The 19,945-nt window shown below is 42.5% G+C and overlaps 2 long non-coding RNA genes across 6 annotated transcripts in view; one reads left to right on the top strand and one right to left on the bottom strand.

Annotated features, from left to right (window-relative positions):
- Positions 1-11,564, bottom strand: part of LOC116072960 — a 77,702-nt gene extending 66,138 nt beyond the window's left edge. For all 5 annotated transcript variants that reach the window (XR_004111606.1, XR_004111603.1, XR_004111609.1 and 2 more), the window contains exons 1-4: positions 11,294-11,564; positions 7,507-7,633; positions 7,202-7,311; positions 6,305-6,409 (exon numbers count right to left, since the gene is read on the bottom strand). This is a non-coding gene — a long non-coding RNA (uncharacterized LOC116072960). The remainder of the gene's footprint in view (positions 1-6,304; positions 6,410-7,201; positions 7,312-7,506; positions 7,634-11,293) is intronic.
- Positions 11,534-19,945, top strand: part of LOC116072957 — a 39,229-nt gene continuing 30,817 nt past the window's right edge. Inside the window, exon 1 of the long non-coding RNA XR_004111601.1 lies at positions 11,534-11,634. This is a non-coding gene — a long non-coding RNA (uncharacterized LOC116072957). The remainder of the gene's footprint in view (positions 11,635-19,945) is intronic.

Raw genomic sequence — 19,945 nt, 5'->3', positions numbered from 1 at the left:
TATATATCTGAAATTCTTCTTAATGAAATATTTGTTTATTAACCTTTGTTTCTTTACTTATTTAATTATTTATGCCAAGAATGACTCATTTTTTTTTGTTTTTATGAGTCAATAGATTGAGTATTATATTTTGTAGTTTACATTGTTCTAGCATTGGTCAATATGAGTTCTTTTGATTGTTTCCTGTGGTCTTTTTGACACATCCTACACTTGTGTGTATGTGTTTGTATGCAAGTGTGTGCATGTATGTGTGTCCATGTGTGTCCTTGCATGTGTGTCCAAGTGTTTGCATGCAAATGTGCTCATTCATGTGTATGCATGTATGCATGTATGCATTTTCATCCATGCATGGGTGAGTGCTTGTGTGAGTGTGTGTGTCTGTGCATGTATGTATGAGTTTTGTTTTGAATGTATTCTACTTTCTGGTGTCATTAGATACTGTGAGCGTATTGTATATTCCGTCTCTGTGTTTTAGAAGGAGCACTTTCTCCAAGGCATTCTTGCTTCCTTAACTGCATTAAAGACAAAGATTTGTGCACTGAGTGTAACTATGGATTTTCTAATTATGTGAGCCTATTCATCTACCTTTCCCATCTTAAGTCTATTTTATTTGAATTTGTTGTCACTTGAGGCCAAAATGTAATTAATAGAGATACAAAGATATAAAACAGAGCTCAGGCATCTTCCCATCTTCCCAATTTCAATAAATAATAACTCCATCTAGATCCTCCTTTGCAGAGCCAGGACACTACTCAGGCATTAAGTTTAGTCCCTGACTTGTCCCGCTCTCTTGCTCAATTCTCTCTGCTTCTCAAACAATCCTCTATCTCATAATTCTGCAATCTCCAGGCTTTTCCTTTCCCTCCTCTGGTTGTATCTGTCTAAGCCCCTGAATCAGAGCTGGCTTGGAAATCTCGGCTAGCATGATACAAAAGCAGATATCATAGGCTTCTACCCTAATTTATAAGCAAGCAAAGCAGGCTTCCTGCAGCATAATGCAATCAGTACCTTGATGTTTAGTTCTCTGATGGGGACTCCACCTCCTAAAAGGTCATCTTCCTGGAGATGGGGAGCTTGTTCAGGAGGGACAGTGCTTATTGGGCATCCAGGTAAAACTCTAGGCCTGGTGACTATAATCTCAATGATAGGAATGAATGACATGAGGTTCTAAGAGGCTGCCCTGGCCAGCCAGGTTAGCCCACCCAGAAAGCCCGAGGTTCAGTGAGAGACTCTGCCTTAAAAACAAAATAACAGGCTAAACAACAATTGAGGAAGACGCACAACTGGTGACCTCTGTTCAGCTCATCTACATGGACAAGGGCATGCACTTACATACATGAGCATACATATTCTTCAGTATATTTTGATCTCCATCAAAGAAGGCCTTACTTTGCACTCTACTCCCAGTCTTGTTCAACATGATTGGTGTATGATTTCTACCTCATAGATAGCTATGGAATACATGTGTGAATGAACGAATGAATGTATGAATGAACAAACCAATGAATGAATGATAGACTATAAGGCCTTCTCACAATTTTATGTTCAGGAATTCCTAAATAACCTAGTCATCTCATTCAGAAAAAAAAAAAAAAGACCAAGTATGCAGTGAGCACAGATGCCATCAAAAGTGTAGAGTGTCAGCAAGGTTTCTGGTACAGGGCATTGTCACCAGGGCTTAGAGATAAGTGTGATCACCAGGCAGACATGGGGCCAGGAGTATCGGTCTTGAGAAAATATTCTATACAGTAGATTAGACATTGTAAAGAAATGGAGATGCAACAAGTGCATCAAGCATTACAATTAGAGTCCTTGAAGCAGCTCCACAGGAGGATGGGAGAAGAGTTGGAAGCCTGGGCATGATGAAGGAGAGTCTCGTACAGTAAGAGATGATTTGGGTTCAAACAATGATTTTGACAGATGATGAAATGGACTAGAAGTGGAGGGACAGAGTCTGGGATGGTGATGCTGGGTGCCAGGAACAGCTCTCTGAGTGAAGGACAGTGGAAAATAGAGGTCAATGCTGAGTGGGGTGGGGGCATTAGTCAGAACAACAGTGTGAGGGCTGGTACACAGGGATTTTTAAAACTCTTATTGAATTTTATGTATGGGTGTAGCACATGAAAATAAGAGCCGGTTCTTGCTTTCTACTGTGTATGTCCAGGAAATTAAGCTGAGGTCCTCCAACTTGTCATCAAGTACCTTATTGCACTGAGCCAAATCACCAACCCTCCAACCCTGTGCAACAGGTGAATGCAGATCTCCCAATTCTTATTGCAATAATAAACTGGAAGCTCAAACAACCATGGTGGGCATATTTACGTCACAGAAGCTGGGAAACACTTAAGGCTTTTTACATCCTTTTCTTCCTAGAGGAGGAGCCTAGCAAACCTGACACAGAATCAGTGAGATACTGGAAAGCCACACTTGTGCAGTGCTTTCTGCCCACTGCATTTTGTCCCTAGGTACAATGGCTTTGTGCTGGGAGAAGGTCTCAGTGAGTACAAGATCATGCAAATGAGGAACAGAATGAGATCTGCCCTGGATGTGAGATCACTGGTTTTAACTCACAGAGCATTCTTGCTCAGTGCTTTTCCACTGATAAATAATTTCATATCAATATTTACCTTTGTTCTATAGAAATAGGGTCAGGGAGAGAGTGAGGGAGAGAATTGTGTGAGAGGGGAAAGGGAGAATGGAACTAAGGGAGGAAGGAGTAGTTTCCTTGTCACTCTGGAATTATATACCACATCCTTAAAACAACCAGTGTCAGGGTGTGACAGCACACATCATTAATTCCAGCACTTTGGAATATGAAACAGAAGGATTGAATTCAAAGCTAGCTGGAACTACATGCCAAGACATTGATTCGAACCACAGAAAACTACAACAAAAGCATAGCAGCTTTGGACTCCACCAAGTATAATAGTGCTTAAACTCTGTTCCAGTTTCCTTTGTGTTGTAATAAAATACCCAACACAAAAGCTGCTTAGTGGAGGAAGGCATGTTTCACAGGTCAAGAGCCATCACTGAGGGGAGTCAGGACAGAAACGTGAAAGCAGAAACCATGGAGTAATGTTGCTGGCTGGGTATCTTGCACTCATGCACACGTGACTTCATTCAGCCCAGAACTACCTGCCCAGGACATGGTGCTGCTGGTAAGGAGCTGAGGCCTTCTGTTTCAATTAACAATCAAGACACTGCCCTATAGACATGGCCACAGCCAATTTGATATGGACAGTCGCTCAATTAATATTTCCTTCAAAGTGGACTCTAGGCTGTGTCAAATTGACAAATAACTAAAGTTAATGATTACATTTCACTCCTTCACACCTTGACACAAACACATATCATGGTAAACCATGACATTTTAGTTCTTTGTCCCCAAGATCTCATGTTGATGTTATAAAATAAAACGCAGTACAACTTTAAAAGTCCCACAGTCTTTTAAAAAAAAATTCCAGTGCTATAAAAGTTCAAAGACTCTTTTAAAATACAAAGAACTATAGGTTCTTATATAATTAAAACCAGTTTCAAACTTTCTTATTTCAAAAGGAAAAAACTAGGGCATTAAAACAATTAGACATAAGAAGACCCAAAATTCATCAGTGGAAATCCAAATCCTGTAGCTGAATTTCTAATATCTAGGGCTCAATCATGTTCTTCTGGTCTACAAACTTTTGGGCAGTCCCAACCATCGGCTGTGCCATCCATAGAACATACAACCTATCTTTTAGATTTAGACTGGCCCCAACTATTTTGGGAGATATTCCTTAGTCTTAGCCTTTCCAACAAAACCCAGGCTTTCCACTGCAACTGAGACTTTAATCTTACCAATAGCCTCATAGGGCCTCTCTTCAGGGGCTCCACCCAGCCATCAGGTGTCAATACTTAGCTCCACTCCATGAGTCTTTTACGGCATTAAAGCCTATACTACTTCGATAGCTCTAACATATTATTTTTCAAGTCCTGAAACATAAAAGTTTCCAATTTACTGGTGTTGGTCTTTTGTTAATTGCAGTCGGTTCTTCAGGCACAGCTGACCAGGACATACAGATTCAAAGTCCAAATTATTATAAAAATCGCCTGCATCTTGCTTCCTCTGAAATTTTACCAGCCAGGTAAAAATTTCTGTCTTTTTCTCATCACTGCTCTGTTCCAAGCTTCCCCAGAATGTCCCACTACATTCTGAACACTTAGCATCTAACACATTCCCAAGGATTTTCACAACCTTTCAATGCATAAAAGTCACATGGTTACACCCATCACAGCCACACCTACTTATCTGATACCAATTCTGCCCTAATTCCTCTCTGTAGCTATGATAAAATGTTATAACTAAAAACAACTTGGGGAAGGAAGGGTTTATTTAGCTTATACTTCAGGATCATAGTCAATCACTGAGGAAACTCAAGAGAGGACCTAAAACAGGAATGAAAAGGCAGAGATCAAGAAGAAATGCTGCTTTCTGGCTTCCTTTCAGGCTCATACTCAGTTTTCTCATAAAATCCAGGAACGCTTAGCACAAGGAATGGTGCCATCCACAATGAGGTAGGTCCTCATATATCAATTCATAAAACAATCTCCCATACTCATGGCTACACACCAATCTGATCTGGGTAATCTCTCAAGTAAGACTTGCTCCTCAGGTGATTCTGGGCTGTGTTGACAGTTGAAGCTAATGAGGGGATACTCCAAAGGCATCATCATCATCATCATCATCATCATCATCATCATCATCATCATCATCATCATCTTTATCCCCATGATCATCATTACCTATAATTTACAGAGCTTTATCAATTAAGTAATTTGACCCAATGTCTGTGTGCTAAAACAATGTGCCTATGGTTGTATAAGAGCCTTATAATTTAACTTTTTAGTTTATTAACTTTTTATCTCCTCATTTGATGCATGATTGTGGTGTCTAGAGGATGAACACTATAATGCCAGAATCCTGGAAATGATTCTTTGACTATAGAGAAACAGAAAGGGTTGGGACATGTGCAAAAGAGCTGAGTTGTGAATGGCTTCAATTAATGCTTGCAAGACAGCATTAGTTCATTCATGAGAGAAGAGCCCCTTACTCTACTTTCCACTAGATCCTACCTCTTGAAGTTTGTACCATCTGAGTGCTGCCATTCCGGGGACAAAGCTTCTACCACATGAAATATTTGGGGAGAAAGCAAGCATGGTCACCTTTCTCATGAGTCACAGAGTCACGGAGTTATAAAAAGGAATTTGACCTTATATTGTATGATCCAACAGTCTGCATTCTTAGCTACTATTCAAACAAAATAAAGTAGAATTGTTCATGAACATATCTGAGAACTCATTGTTGATGTAAGAATATCACCAACATATAGAAAAAGTCCATATCTTAAAGAATTGGCTGGGCAGTGGTGGCGCATGCCTTTAATCCCAGCACTTGGGAGGCAGGGCAGGCAGATTATTGAGTTCAAGGCCAGCCTGGTTTACACAGAGTGAGTTCCAGGACAGCCAGGGCTACACAGAAACCCTGATTCGAAAAACCAAAAAAAAAAAAAAAAAAATTGACCTCATGAATACACAGGCAAAATAAATGGTGAGATGAGACCTTGCTGACAGTACACCAGGCCCAGCTAATGGTAGCTAGGAAACTAGGATGTCTTCCCCTCTTTGTATTCCTGACACTTAGTGTAAAGCAGCTGTTCTCAACCTGTGAGTTGCAGCCCTTTGGTGGTTGAAGGACACTTTCAGGGAGGTTGCCAAAGACCAATGGAAAACACAGAAATTTACATTATGATTCATAACACTAGCAAAATTACGTTATGAAGTAGCAATGAAAATAATTGTATAGTTGGGGCCACAGCATGAGGAGCTGACTTAAGGGGCTGCAGCATTAAGAAGGCTGAAAATCAGTGGTAGAAAGCCTGTCTCTATACACATCTATTCTGGGAATAGCCTGACCTTGTATCTGGAGGATGGGTGTGGGCGTGTGCAAGTTTTTGCCATTGCAAGATGATATTGTCAGCTACACATGTTGTACTCAGGAGGGTCATGCATCTTGCCAGAGTATCAAAAAAATGAAGCTGGCCTTGGTGGTGGGAGTGTGGATGAGCCATCTCTGAAGACATGAGAGCAGGAGAAATGGCTCCATCACTTCTCTGTTATGAGATATTATGGACAAGGAAGAGATGCCCTCCCTCAATGTCAACACCTGTGGCAGGCAGGCAGAACTGGCCCCAAGGTCATGAGAGTGGGAGAGCTGGTTCTACCCCCTTATCAGCTGTAGCACTAAGGAGAGAAGGTCCCTGTACCTCACCTGGGCATCATGGTAGAGCTGTGATGTGATGGTAGGTGAGCTGTCCTAAGAGCAGGAGAGTGGAAGAGCTGTCCCAGCTTCTGGGTGGCTGTGGCACTGGGTGACCTAGAAGAGACAGTGCTGAAGTGTTTGTGCTGGTGGTATAGGTGTGGAAGAGCTGGCAGGCTAACCAGCTGAGCTCCCACCCAGTCCCAGATCCAGGGATTTGAGTTGGCTGACCCCATAAGTGAACTTCAGGAGCATGTGAAGGGACAGGTTTTTCAGATCCAAAGCTGCAGAAACTCCATGACTCAGGGCTTATTTGAGTGAAGTAGCAGTGAGGACCGAGTATTGATAGAATAGTAGAAGCCAGAGGCTTCACAACAGACTAATGACTCATTGCAATGAACATTTACAAGTAAATGGACAAAAGGGTTATACCGTGTGACACACTATGAAACATTATGGCTTCCATCATGAAATTTTTGTTGTTGTTGTTTTTATGCTTTGTTTTCATTTTATTTTGTGGGAGAGGTTGCAAGGGCAGAGGACAGATATGAAGAGACTCTCTGATGAGTGGTATTGGGTGCGTGATGTGAAATTCACAAAGGATCAATGCAATGTTTTTAAAAATTAACACTAAGGAAGCATGCAATTTAGTTACAAAAAGAAAACCTGCTCTAGTAATATTCTGTGTTGAACTCCATCTATACTATCTTTGAGTACCTTCAGCCAGGAGCCATGGGTTAGAGTGGCCTGCCACAGTGCAGTCTTATAAGTAGTTCTTGAAAGGAGAAGGTCCACCTATCTAAGCTATGCAACTAATGTGTATGAGGAACAGAAAGGCAGCAGGTGGGCTCATTTGGAACATATCAGCTTCTATACTCCCTTCCAGAGCCCCGCAGGGAGAATCATTACCCAGATCCCTTTCTTCAGCTTCCATGTCCAGATTGTTGCAACAATTCCATTAGCAGCAGGTTGTAAATCTGAGGACTAACAAGCCCACAGATCGGTCCAGATGGTTAGGCCTGAGCTTGTGTCCAGGAGAACAACAAAGAAGAGGGAATGCATAGGTAAGTCAAAACATGGAGCCTTGCACCAAAGGAAGACAAGGGCAAGCAGAAAGCCAGAATGGCTCCTGATGACTTGAGAATAACACCCCCACCCCACTGCTCTGCTCTATCACCCCCACTCCAAGGTTCAAGTACACCACTAACACCCACCTGTGGTTCAGCTCAGAGCAATTTTTCCTCCTTTCTCTTTGCATTTCCTGTGTGATCAGAAACCAAGTCTTCCATGTGTGAAGCTGATCTTGCAGTTATCCTTCTTTCTGTTTCAATTGGGCTTGCACTGAAATAAAGCCATGACCCTAAGCCCAGAGTGCAGCTGAATGTTGGCATGAAGTAAGAGGATGATGGATGCTGGCAGCCCAAATGCCTGTCCTATAGAAGGCACTCTATAGGACACAGAGTATGAATGACGAAAAACAGAATCCCTACTCATTCTTCTAGGTCTAGCTCAACTGCCATGAACTCCCGAAAACCACTCCTGACCCATAGGCAGAATTACTCCCAGTTTCTTCAAGTTCTCACAGCATTATGACATTAACTAGAGTCAGCTAATCAGTTTCAGTTCCTCCATTAGAATAGAAGTTTCCCTCAAATGGAAATTGCCTTTTATAAATGTGTATATGCTATATCTAGGATGTACTGTCTTTGCTGTTCAATGAAATAGGCATTACTCTCATGAAGTTATTTAAACTAAAATGTAATAAATAAAAATTAAATTAAAGTAATTTTTATTTTTTCAGTTGCATTAGTCACATCCTTAAGTTCTTAGTAGTCACATAGGGCTATAGACTGTCACATTAGGCAGTGCTAGCATAGACTCCTTCCATTAGCACAAAGCATTCTATTAGCAACACTGTTAGCCATTCCTATGTAACTTGAAACTTCACTGTGCATCACTCATTGTGCTAAGGGCATTTTGTGGATCATCACAATTAATTCTAAGAACCACAATATGAAATAGACAGCATTGTTTCCACTTTATGCATGAGGAAACTGAGGCCTAGAAAGTGTAAGTGATTTGGACAAGATCATAAAACTTGTAGCTAATAGCTATATTTTACAATCATCAAACACAAGTTTCATGATGGATGTGGAATGTTCAAAGGACTATAGTCTTGCATAAATAAAACAGATAGCAAGTTCTCTCTTTAAATCTTAATTTCTCTATATGTGAGTTGATCCACCTTGGGAGAAGTATAATATGGGAGGTAACCATCATGATTCCTAGGCTTATAGTGAATATTAGCTGCATTTGAAAGCCTGCATAGGTCACAGAGAGCTTGCCTAGCTCACAGAGGCCCTGAATAGTTCACAGTGGGCCTGAATAGCTAACACAGGGCCTGCACTGATGACACAAGGCCAGCATAGCTCACAGAGGACCTAGCTAGTTCACAGAGGGCCTACATAGTTCATACAGGGTCTGCCTAGCTCACACAGGGCCTGCATAGCTTACAGAGGACCGACCTAGCTCACAGGAGGCCTGTCTAGCTCACAGACGGCCTGAAGAGCGCACAGAAGGCCTGCCTAGCTTATAGAGGACCTTGCTAGCTCACATAGAGACTGCATAACTCACAAAGGGCATGTATATCTTACAGAGGACCTGCCTTGTTCACAGAGGGCTTGCAGAGCTTATAGAGGGCCTACAGAGCTCACACAGAGCCTAAATATCTCATACAGGGTCTGCATATCTTACAGAGGAACTGCATAGCTCATAGGGGGCCTGCCTGCAGAACTCACAGAGGTACTGCCTAGCTTACAGAGGGCCTGGTTAGCTCACAAAGGACCTGTATATCTCACATAGAGCCTTCATAACTGAATCAGAGCCTGCCTAGCTCACACAGGGCCTGAATAGCTTACAAAGGACCTGCACAGCTCACAAGAGATCTGTTTAGCTCACAGAGGATCTGGTTAGCTTACAGAGGGCCAGTATAGCCCATACAGAGCCTGTGTAGCCTACACAGGGCCTTGCTTGCTCATAGAAGACTTGTATAGCTTACAAAGGGCCTGCATACCTCACAAAGGCCTGCATAACTTACAGAGGACCTGCCTAGCTCACAGAAGACTTGCCTAGCTCACAGAGGGACTGCGGGAGCTCACAGAGGAGCTGCTTACCTTACAGAGGGCCTGTATAGACCACATGGGGCTCCATAGCTCACACAAGGTCAGCCTAGCTCACAAAGTGACTGCCTAGCTCATAGAAGGCCTGCATAGGTCACACAGGGCCTGGACAGCCTACACAGTGCCTGCCTAGCTCACACAGGGCCTGAATAGCTTACAAAGGAGCTACATAGCTCGCAGGAGACCTGCATAGCTCATAGAGGACCTGGCTATCTTACAGAGGGCCTGCATAGCTCAACCAGGGCCTATATAGCTTACAGAGGCCCTGCCTAGCTGACAGAATGCCTGCCTAGCTCAGAAGGACTGAAGAGAGCTCACAAAGGTGCATCCTAGTTTACAGAGGGCCTGTATAGCCCACACAGAGCCTACAGAGCTCACAGTGATGCTGCTTAACTTAAGAGGGCCTGCAGAGCTCACACAGGGCCTCCATAGCCCACACAGGGCCTGTCCACCTCACAGAGGGCCTGCCTAGCTCACAGAGAGCCTGCCTAGCTTACACATGGACTGTCTAGATCACAGAGGTCCTGTACAGTTCACAAAGGGCCTGCATAGCTCACAGGGGGACTGTATAGATAGCTCACAGGGACCTCCATAGCTCACACAGGTTGGACCTAGCTCACAAAGAGCCTGTCTAGCTCACAGAGGACCTTTCTAGCTCACAGAAGGCCTGCCTAGCCCACAGTTGGCCTGCCTAGCCCACACAGGGCCTGCCTAGCTCTCAGAGGATCTGTCTGTCTCACACGGGCCTGCCTACCTCACATAGGGCCTGCAAAGCTCACAGAAATGCTGTCTACCTCACAGAGGGATTGCATATCTCACACAGAGCTTGCATAGCTTGCCAGGTCCTCTATGAGCTATGCAGGTCTCCTGCGAGCTATGTAGGTCCTTTGTAAGCTATTCAGGCCCTGTGTGAGCTAGGCAGACACTGTGTAGGCTGTCCAGGCACTGTGTGACCTATGCAGGCCTATCCACATGGCCTGGATAGACTACAATGGGCCTGCTTAGCTCACACAAGGCCTGCATAGCTTACAGAGGACCTGCATAGCTCAGAGAGGGAGGGCCTGCATTTCTCACACAGGGACTGTATAGCTCACAGAAGGCCTGCATAGCTCATAAAAGGATCTGCATAGCTCAAAGAGCACAGCATGTAGCCAACCAATATCAGCCATGTTCTCCTCAATATTTTAAACCCTAGGTTATCAGAAGCTTTTTAGTTGAGTTGGAAGTAACTATGAAAATCATTATTTCTCCAGAAGTTTTATTCCAATTCCAAGATACTCTCTTAAGTCCTCATCAACATTGTTTGAATGTGTCTTTTCCAAGTATTTGATTTACTGCCTACACAATTTGTGTCATGTTAGTGATATAAGATGACAGAAGGTGGGGGACAGAAGTGGCTGCCAAAGAAATAAGAGCTTCAGCGAGGAAGGCATTACCTCAATCGATGTGAACAGAGGCAATTATAGAGCTTAAGAGGAAAGGTTGAAATGCTGGCCCAACTAGGGGTTCAAGGCCACACCTCTTCTCTGATGACAGAGTCACCTCTACATCTTTGAAGGGAAACAAATCTGATTCTTAGTGACCAAGGACAGCTTTGGGCAATTAATAAATGCCACAGTTCAGGCAGGCTGTAACTGCGCTGCCTAGCAGGTCAGGTTTGAGAGTGATCAAATCACATAAAACCCAAAAAGAAAAGATTATCTTCTGGGTAGTAGGAGATAAGGGAAGGCTTGTTTTCCAAAGCCAAAGTTCTGGCAATGACACCATCTTTTTAGGTTATTTGCACTGATTCCCCCCAACCCCATCCATGGTTTATTTCTACCTCTGGGCTTTTGCTCTGAAATATCCTGAGGAATATTCTCTGATCTGGTGAGTTATAGCATCAAATAATGCCAAAGCTGGCTGCCCATGCTCAATGGTTAGCAGTGAAGAAGGACTTGGAGTTTACTTGGTCCAGTGACTCAAGCTTTCTTTCATGGTATTTCCTAAGATGCCTTTGTGTGTGTTGGCTTCATTGTTAAGTGGGCAAGTAGAATGCTGTGACAGTTCTAGAACTCACACATGCAAGGCCCTATGGGACACTGGATTATTGTGCCGACTCTCCAGACTCTCTCCCGTTCTATGGAAGATCTGTTACTGTGCTCTCCCCTGGTGACACAGCAGGTAGGCTAAGCTCATCTCTTCTTTCACCAGCATGATGTGAGCAGCTGTGATGGATCCTGGGTGGAGAAACAGTAACATCTTAACGCTGCTGTCCTACCACTGCTGCCATCTCCCTAGAATAGGCATAACCCAGTCTCCTGGTTTTGAGAAGGGATAAAAAATTTGGGTATGACCCAAGATGAGTCAGAGTAACCCCTAGACTTATATTTGAACCTTTACAAGACTTGGAGAATTAAATAGCTCCAGCTGACAAGGCCCAGATTAGCTAACACACTGCTTATCGATGCAGACTGTCAAGATTTCATGAGACTTTAAACCATGCAAAATTCTAGTGGCATAGCTGATGTCTGGAAGTGTGCAGTGACAGCAACAGCTAATGCAGAAGATGTGTCGTTTTTTAAATATTTCCATAAGACCAAGAAAAAAAATACCTGAGAAAGCTTCTCCTTTTATTTCATTTGCTCAAACTAGGTAACAGTTGATCACAGCAAAGATGTTGGACTTATCCTTAGAAAAAGTGGACAGCAATAGTCATGTGGCATGATGATGGTTTGAATAGGTTTAGCACTCAAAAGTTCATATATTTAAATGCTTTGGTCATTAAGGAGTGTTGGAGTAGGTGTGGTCATCCATGTTGGAGGAAATATGTCACTGGGGGTGGCTTTGGGGTTACAGAAGCGAGGCTCAGTGTCTCACTCTCTTCCTACTGGCTGTGGATCTGATAAAGAAGTCTCAACTACCTCTCCAGCACCTTGTCTGCCTGCATGCTGCCATGCTTCTTGCCATAATGATGGCAACTAAACCTCTGAAAGTCTAAGCCAGCCCTTATTAAATGTTTTTCTTTATAAGAGTTGCCTTGGTCATGGTGTCTCTCTACAGCAACAGAACCCTAACTAAGATATATGGATAAGCTTAGCACCAAGTTCATCTGCTGTAATGCAGTAGGAGATGATAAGGCCAACATTATCAGAGTGAGAAAGCAGATTCCACCATGGGAATAATGAGGAGAGATGAATGTTCTAGGGAGTAATCTAGTTTGCCACATGGTGATGTATGCATGTGAGACCCAAAGCCACAGCATTCTCTTCCCTTACAACAGGAAAATTAATCAAGAGTAGGGGAGAAAATGAGGACCTGAGAACTGGGGAAGCATCTGACTGGGAAATTAATGCCTTGCAACATGAAGACTTGAGTTTCATCCCTACAGCCCACACAAAAATCAGCTGGGTGTGATGGTGTGCATTCATGACTTAGTCCTGGGGAGGTACAAACAGTAGATTTCCGAGTGCTTGGTGACTATCCAGCTGAGCCTATTTGGTGAATTCCATGCAGAAGGGAAACTTTGTCTCAAAAGAAAAGATGGGCAGACAACACCTGAAGAGTGACCTCAGGCATTTGCATGCTCACATGTATGAGGACAAACATGCCAACATGCATTAATTCTTCTCTTCCTAGCCCCTCTGCCTGCACACACCACACGCACACATACACACGCACACACACATACACACACGCACACACACACACACACACACACAAATGGGCATCTGCGAGAACCCATTTCAGGAACCAACCATGCTTATGTATATCTGATCAAGGCATTATTATGTAAAAGGAAAAAGGATATTGTAAGGGAACGGTTTTTTTCCCTTCTTCACGCCCTGAGCTTATTTCAAGTCTTGACTCATCTATGAAGACTGCCAGAGCTCTGTAGCCTCTGCTTGCTCTTACCTGTGAAGTCCTACAGATGATCTTCTTGCTACAGACATGACTGTTTCAGCTTATTTAGAGTCAACACCAAAACGAAGGAGCTTTTATGTTAATGCAAATGTAGCAGTGTGTTTGAAGTCTTGAGTTATGTCATGACTCTGAAATCTAAGCTCTCTAATGTATTACTTCTTAAGGAATGCTCATTACCTTATCTTTAGCCTTAGTTTCTAACATGAGAATTAATAATCACACACACTAATTGAACATGCTAGTTATTAAATATTAGTTTGTTTTTTGTTGTTTCTTATCAGAATAATTTAATTGGACTATATTCCCTATGACATTCTGAATCTAGAGTATTAAAATTAAAAATACTGTCTGTATAATACCTCCTAGGAGACAAGAAGATACATGTCCTCTTAGGAAAGCAAACTAGAGAGTCTGAGAGAGTCACCAGGGACATATGACTTAGGCTGTCATCTTGTGTGACCTCAAGTAGCTGGGAGTCAAAATCTGACCCCCACAGGTATCAGAGACAACACATTTACTAAAGCTGGTGAAGCATGAACCAGCCCCACCTACCTATTGTGCTAGTTAAGGCAGGAGTGAATATCTGACAAAATCAGTAGTCTTTTTAAGAGGAAATGGATGTTAAGTTGGCAATATCTTCTACTCTCACTACTCTCTGGGCTCTGTCAAACTCATCTGTGGAAGCTATCAAAGCCCTTTAAGTCTTTTGCTTGCTACCTCGGTGGAGTTCACAGTCTTTATAGCAAAGCACCACAAATTAGATTCTTTTAAAAAATAATAAACCCACCTCTCTCTTTCTGCATATGTGTGTATGTGTTCTTGTCATGAAAGTCAGAGCACAACCTTGGGTGTCTACCCTTGCCTTACTTCTTTGAGACAAGATATCTTATTCACCAAGCTGGCTGGCAAGCTTATATGGATTCTTCAGTCTCCATCTCCTACCTTGATCTAAAGGCACCAGATTTACAGATATGTGCTATTATGTCCAGCTTTATGTAGGTTCTGAGGCTCCAAACTCAGACTCTCAAGTTTGCCCAGTAACCACTTTATTGAGCCATTGCCCCGTCCCCACAGCAATGGCTCTTGAAAAAAAGTTTTTTCCCTTTTATGAAGGACAAACAACTGAGACCAAGTTGCTTCCAGTTTCGATTCAGGTGGAGCACCTCTTCCTAGATAACTGTCTTCTCAGAGTTCTGACTGAGAGACCTGATGTCCATCTTCTTATGAGAATACATTCCATCAGTTTGGGTTCTTGTAGCCACATTTGACCACAATGTTCTCTACAGAGCTGTTTCTGGTATGGAGCCACACAGAGTAGTGTGGGTGTTAACATGGATGTTAAGGAGGTGCAATTCAGTCTCTAGTGTGAACTTTGGTAGAAATGTCATATTAGAATGTCAGCATAGAAATGCAGGTGCTAGAGACTTGCTGAGGTCTTTAGTTGTTTTACTCTGAGTCCTTAAAGACTCCCACAGACTTTTTTCTCTGGTCCCTGTCTGATATCACAGTTTGTAACTCCATTTTTCCACGTCATAATTCTAGCCACCCCCAGAACAACCTTGTCAGTAAATTCTATTTATGAATTCTTGGAACAAGAATCTGTTTGTTCTCATTTAGACCACCATTCTCTCCAACACAATACCAATCTAGAAGCCTCTGGAAAATGGATGTCCTTCCGTGAGCAAGAGAGAAAATTTTAAATTGGGTTTCAATATTGTCTTGGTAAATTTATGTGCTCCACTTGAGAACAGAACTCTTGTCCAGGTTCTATGCTACCTCTGTCATGTCTATGCAGAAAGCCCAAGAGTGACGTGTAAGTCGGTGTGTTTAGGAAGGTCACAGATGACTTTAATGATTAACAAGTTTCTTCGGCAAACTTTGTCTTTAAGTTTCTCACACACATGGTGGAAGGAAGAAAAATACTCATAAAAATAAATTACAGAGGCTAGAGTTTTCAGCCCAGAGAAAATAAGAGCAAGAATGTGTAAGTATACAATAGACTCACCGATGATACCCAGCTTTTTCTCTGCATCTACCACAAGCAATACAGAACATGAGGTCACAGACACAGAAACAGCCCCTAATAGGAAAAGAAGCTTTAAAAGAGAGTAGTGTTCCGAACCTTTGAGAGAGCCCCAATGATTGTGGCTGTGTAAACAGACCTACTGACCTTTCAGAATGTTATGTAGTCTAAGGGCCAGAAGTAGAAAACCAGCTTTTCAAACGATGTTTGAGTTTCTCAGGGTAAGACAGAAATGGCTCTTGTAGTCATTTATGACCTATTTGTGGATCAAATTGCACACCTGGTTCTCTTAGGGAAAAAAAAGACATGTATGTGGGTTCTTCAATAAGCAGAGAAGACAATAGCCCTGACCCCATCTCCTTTACTCACCAACCTTGGGTAAAAGCAGATGCTTTATTGGTTAAATAGCCCTTCATCAGACAGATGGGACCCAGTAGTCATTACTACAGTTTAGTTCCTATGGGGATGTTACCAGGCACTTACTGGAGCTTCCCATGGTTACAAGGAAAAGGGAAGGGAAGGATGGGGGTCAGTGCATCCTTGTCAATCTCTCTAGAACATGCCAGGTCTCAGTACATCTCTGCTTGAGGCTGAGACAAGGATTCATCATTAGAGTTGTAGCTGCCTCCCTCATTGTAGCCCAGAGTTTGTTGCCATGGCTCATTTTCTATAGGATCTGATGCTTCCAGCCTATACTGGTGCCCTCTACCAGCATCCTCTAGGCTGGCAGGTGTCAGGTATGGTAGAGCCAGGGCCATTTCCTCAGCACCCCTGTGCATCTCCTTCCTCACCTTTCTTTGTGGACAAGGCAAAATGCTGTAATTTAAGTCTCTGAGAAGAAAAAGAAGCAGAAGGTCTGGGTGAAATTTGGGGTTTCTACTGGAGCTTAGTGATCTAGTAGCTGTAAATCAAGTTGTAGTCTCATGGATATTCCTACTGGGTGAACACTGTTCTCTGTTACCTCCAGGGAGAAGGGCAGGAGGAGGGTGGAACTCAGACAATTCCAGTGCCAGGGGGTTCTGACTGCAGTAGAGCTGAAGCATGTGGAAAAACGAACTCTAGCCCTGTACTTTCTCTTTAAAGGGAATAAACACACTTGGCATTTGTTCCCTTATCCTTACCTCTCAAGGAAAGTTAAAACTTCAGAGGTCTACAAACAAATTTACATTTTATTTTTGAGCCATGGTCTGTGATTCTTCCTACTTAGTCTGAACTTCACCAAGAAGCCATATGAGAAGAGAAAAAAAAAATAAGAGCTCAGACAGCCACAGGGTCCTGGAGCACTGAATGCTTCTGTGCATTCTGTGGATCCCAACTTTGCTGTTTCAGAATCCCTGTCCCTCCTAAGGGGCTTAGAAATCAACCCATGTGCCAGCATATCCTTTCCCCACTACCTGGTCTACCATAACTTAAGTTGGTCTTTCCTACCACACTTTCCCAACCATGAAGGTGTCATACCTCTGCAATTGTGAGACTGAACTAAGCTGGTGTTTCTATGCTTGAAATGATAATCAGAGTATGATATCTCAAGAAATATTCATGAAAATTAAGTTAAAAGTGCCTGGTGGTAAGGTTACCATTATTTACCACCATGCCCTACTGACGTAAAGTACTTAAAGAAGGAAAGACTGAGTGAGATGCAGCTGCCTTGCATGGGCTTTGTGACTTTTGCAACTAGAGTAGATATTTGTAACTGATTTATAAAGCAATAGTGATTCTCAGTTCTCCAAACTGACATATTGATCCCCTTTGTGAGGGGTCTGACAGCATTTCAGGCAAGCCAGTGTGTACAACTCTAGGGTTGAGACATTTCTAACAGGTCACCAAGAAACTTTTCATATATACAGAGAGCTCCAGGAAGTTAAGATGACCCCACTTTGAAATGCACATTAAACTACTTGATGCTTTATTTCACTATTTAGTTAAAATACCATGTCTGGAGAAAATATATGTAATTTGCAATGTCAGTATAAAAAATGACAGTAATTGTAATTTCCCCGAGTGGAACAATCTGTTACAAAAGAGATGTCAATATTCTTAAAAGCTTCAGTCCTTCACAGGGTGTGAAATAACCTAGAATAATTCGTGGGTTTAAATACTTTCCTCTATATTCTATCTGCTTTACTTCTGTACGTCATGTGTATGTATGATATGTGTGCATGTATACATTCCTTCCTGAGTATGAATGGAGTGTGTGTGTGTGTGTGTGTGTGTGTGTGTGTGTGTGTGTATGTAAGTCAAAGGACAAAATTTGGTGCCCTTCTATTGTGTCTAAGAGGCTAGATGGTCCAAGAGCTTCTGGCAATTCTATCTCTACCATCTAGCTGACAGTGTACCCGAATGAGTGCTATCATGCTTTATTGGAGTTCTAGGGATTTCATATCGCATCCTTACATAGGATAGAAATGCCTTACCTACTAAGAAATCCCTATGGCCTGTGTATTTATAGTTCTATTCACAGCCGTAGATGCTCCTTTTTGAATGTGTCTCCCAGAATGGATATTTAGTATTGCCTATTGACAAGGCAGAAGGAAGGTATGGGGTAATCATTTCTGACCAGTGATCGATAGGACAATCTCCTGATCTACTGCAGACTCCTTACAAGCAGAGTGAGGCAAGGATGATTTTTCTAAGCTTCAATTCAATATGGCTATTGCAGATATGTAAGCACTAAATTAGAGATGAACGTATGCCCTGTGATGTATATCACATCCCACTCTTTGTGGAGTAAGCTCTATGGAGAAGACATAGAAGTGGCTGCAAATCACTCCCCAGCACTATATTGGCAAGATAAGCTGCTGGCCCTGTGACAGCCAGAGACAGGCAATCATACCCCAGCAGGGAGGGTTTGTAAATGGGGAGGAGGACTAAGAACTGGTATTTACAGCTGAGATCACCCCAAAAGTATAACTGACAAAGAGTATATATAATTGTGCATTTATTCTTTCTGTCAGCTTTTTTTATGGTTTACACATGTCCCTGTCACAGCCAGGCTTGCAGAACACCTTCCTCAAAGCCCCACACTCTCCATGTTGGGTCTCCATTAGTGAGCTGACGGACGCACTCGGCTTCATGATTCAATCCTTGCCCCTTGTCACCAGGGTCTTGGGGCACAAACAACATGCCACACTAACTTTCCTTATAATAGATGCACAGGGAGATCTGAAACACCTGTATAGCAAAATAATACTTTATTTTACTAATTACTGTTTGCCTGTTACTGACAGCAATCACTTGTTTTCAGGTATTAGAGGCTATTTATCACCCAAAAGATGCAGCTGCCTCTGAGATCCAAGTATGTCTAACTTAATTTAGACAATAGTGACGGTAATCCAGTGCACAGCTATTGTAACCCTCTGTGCCAGGCCACATGCCAGACCTACCTTTCCTATACATCAGCTCTTTCAGTCTTCACAGCCATATGATATTCACTTATTCTCTCCAGGAGCATATGGAAAACTAGAGCCCCCATTCTTATGCCTTCATCTGACTCTTAGCTAAGATCTTGGATCTGTCATGATTGGATGAGTCCATTAATAGGTAGAGGAGTTCTATGAAGATGAACATACATATTTCATAGATGCATAATCTAAAACAAAAATAATTTACCAGGAGTAGTCAGAGAAAACCCTGTACAATTATTAGTATTCTTAATCCTTCCTCTTTTAGTCATTTAAGTAGCAATTGCTGAGCATCTGCTTAACTTTGGGGGTGGATCGTGTTCAAATGCAATCCTGTAGATCTGGCATGACACCAAGAGTTGGTCAACAAATAGCCATCCCTTTAGTCGAACAAGCTAAATGATATCCAAATATTTTATATAAGGACTGGGGTTTAAGCAGAGAAAGATTACATGGACACATCTTGAAAGCCAGAAAGGAATCCTAAGCCTCCATAATCCCAGTCTGAGTTTTCATGGTCTCTATTTGTAGTGAGGTCTTCGGAATTTCCATGCCTCCACAGATGGGTTTTAAATGCTCTTCCTTTAAGCTACCAGAACTGTTGTATAGTGAAGTTGTGGGGCTCTGTCTCACCTTTTGGAGGCTTTTTTTTCATAATTTCTAGAACCATAGAGGTCAGTGTGTGGATACAGAGGGGTCCCACCCTTCTCAGCTCTGGGTACACACAATTGTTTTCAGTCTCTGAACCTAAATTTATAAATTGGAATGAACTTGGTTGAGCAATTATTGTTCATCAAGATGCTCAGAAAAACCACAGTGACAGAATTATTCCGTGCATGGGAGCCAAGGAATCCTGTACAGCACAGCACAGACTACCTCAGCTCTTTTTCTGAAGAGTCACTTGAGAAGAAGACAACACTGCTCTCAATAGCAGATGTCTGGACTCACATCCTCTCTCTACCTGCCTACTGCCCCCAATTCACAAAGCAAGTCCCAATCTAGGATCTAGGGTGTCACATGTTCCTACAACATGGAAAAATATTCAATTTTGATCAGCAGCCCCACACATATAAGCACACTGTACAAATAACCAAAACATTATATGGCTGCAGGAACTTCATTCCCAGGTCAAGTGAAGCTGGGGCTC

Source organism: Mastomys coucha, unplaced genomic scaffold (genome assembly GCF_008632895.1).
Source record: "Mastomys coucha isolate ucsf_1 unplaced genomic scaffold, UCSF_Mcou_1 pScaffold10, whole genome shotgun sequence".
NCBI classification, from domain to species: domain Eukaryota; kingdom Metazoa; phylum Chordata; class Mammalia; order Rodentia; family Muridae; genus Mastomys; species Mastomys coucha.
Note: the sequence above shows the minus strand (reverse complement) of the source record. Positions and strands in the feature narration are given on the sequence as shown.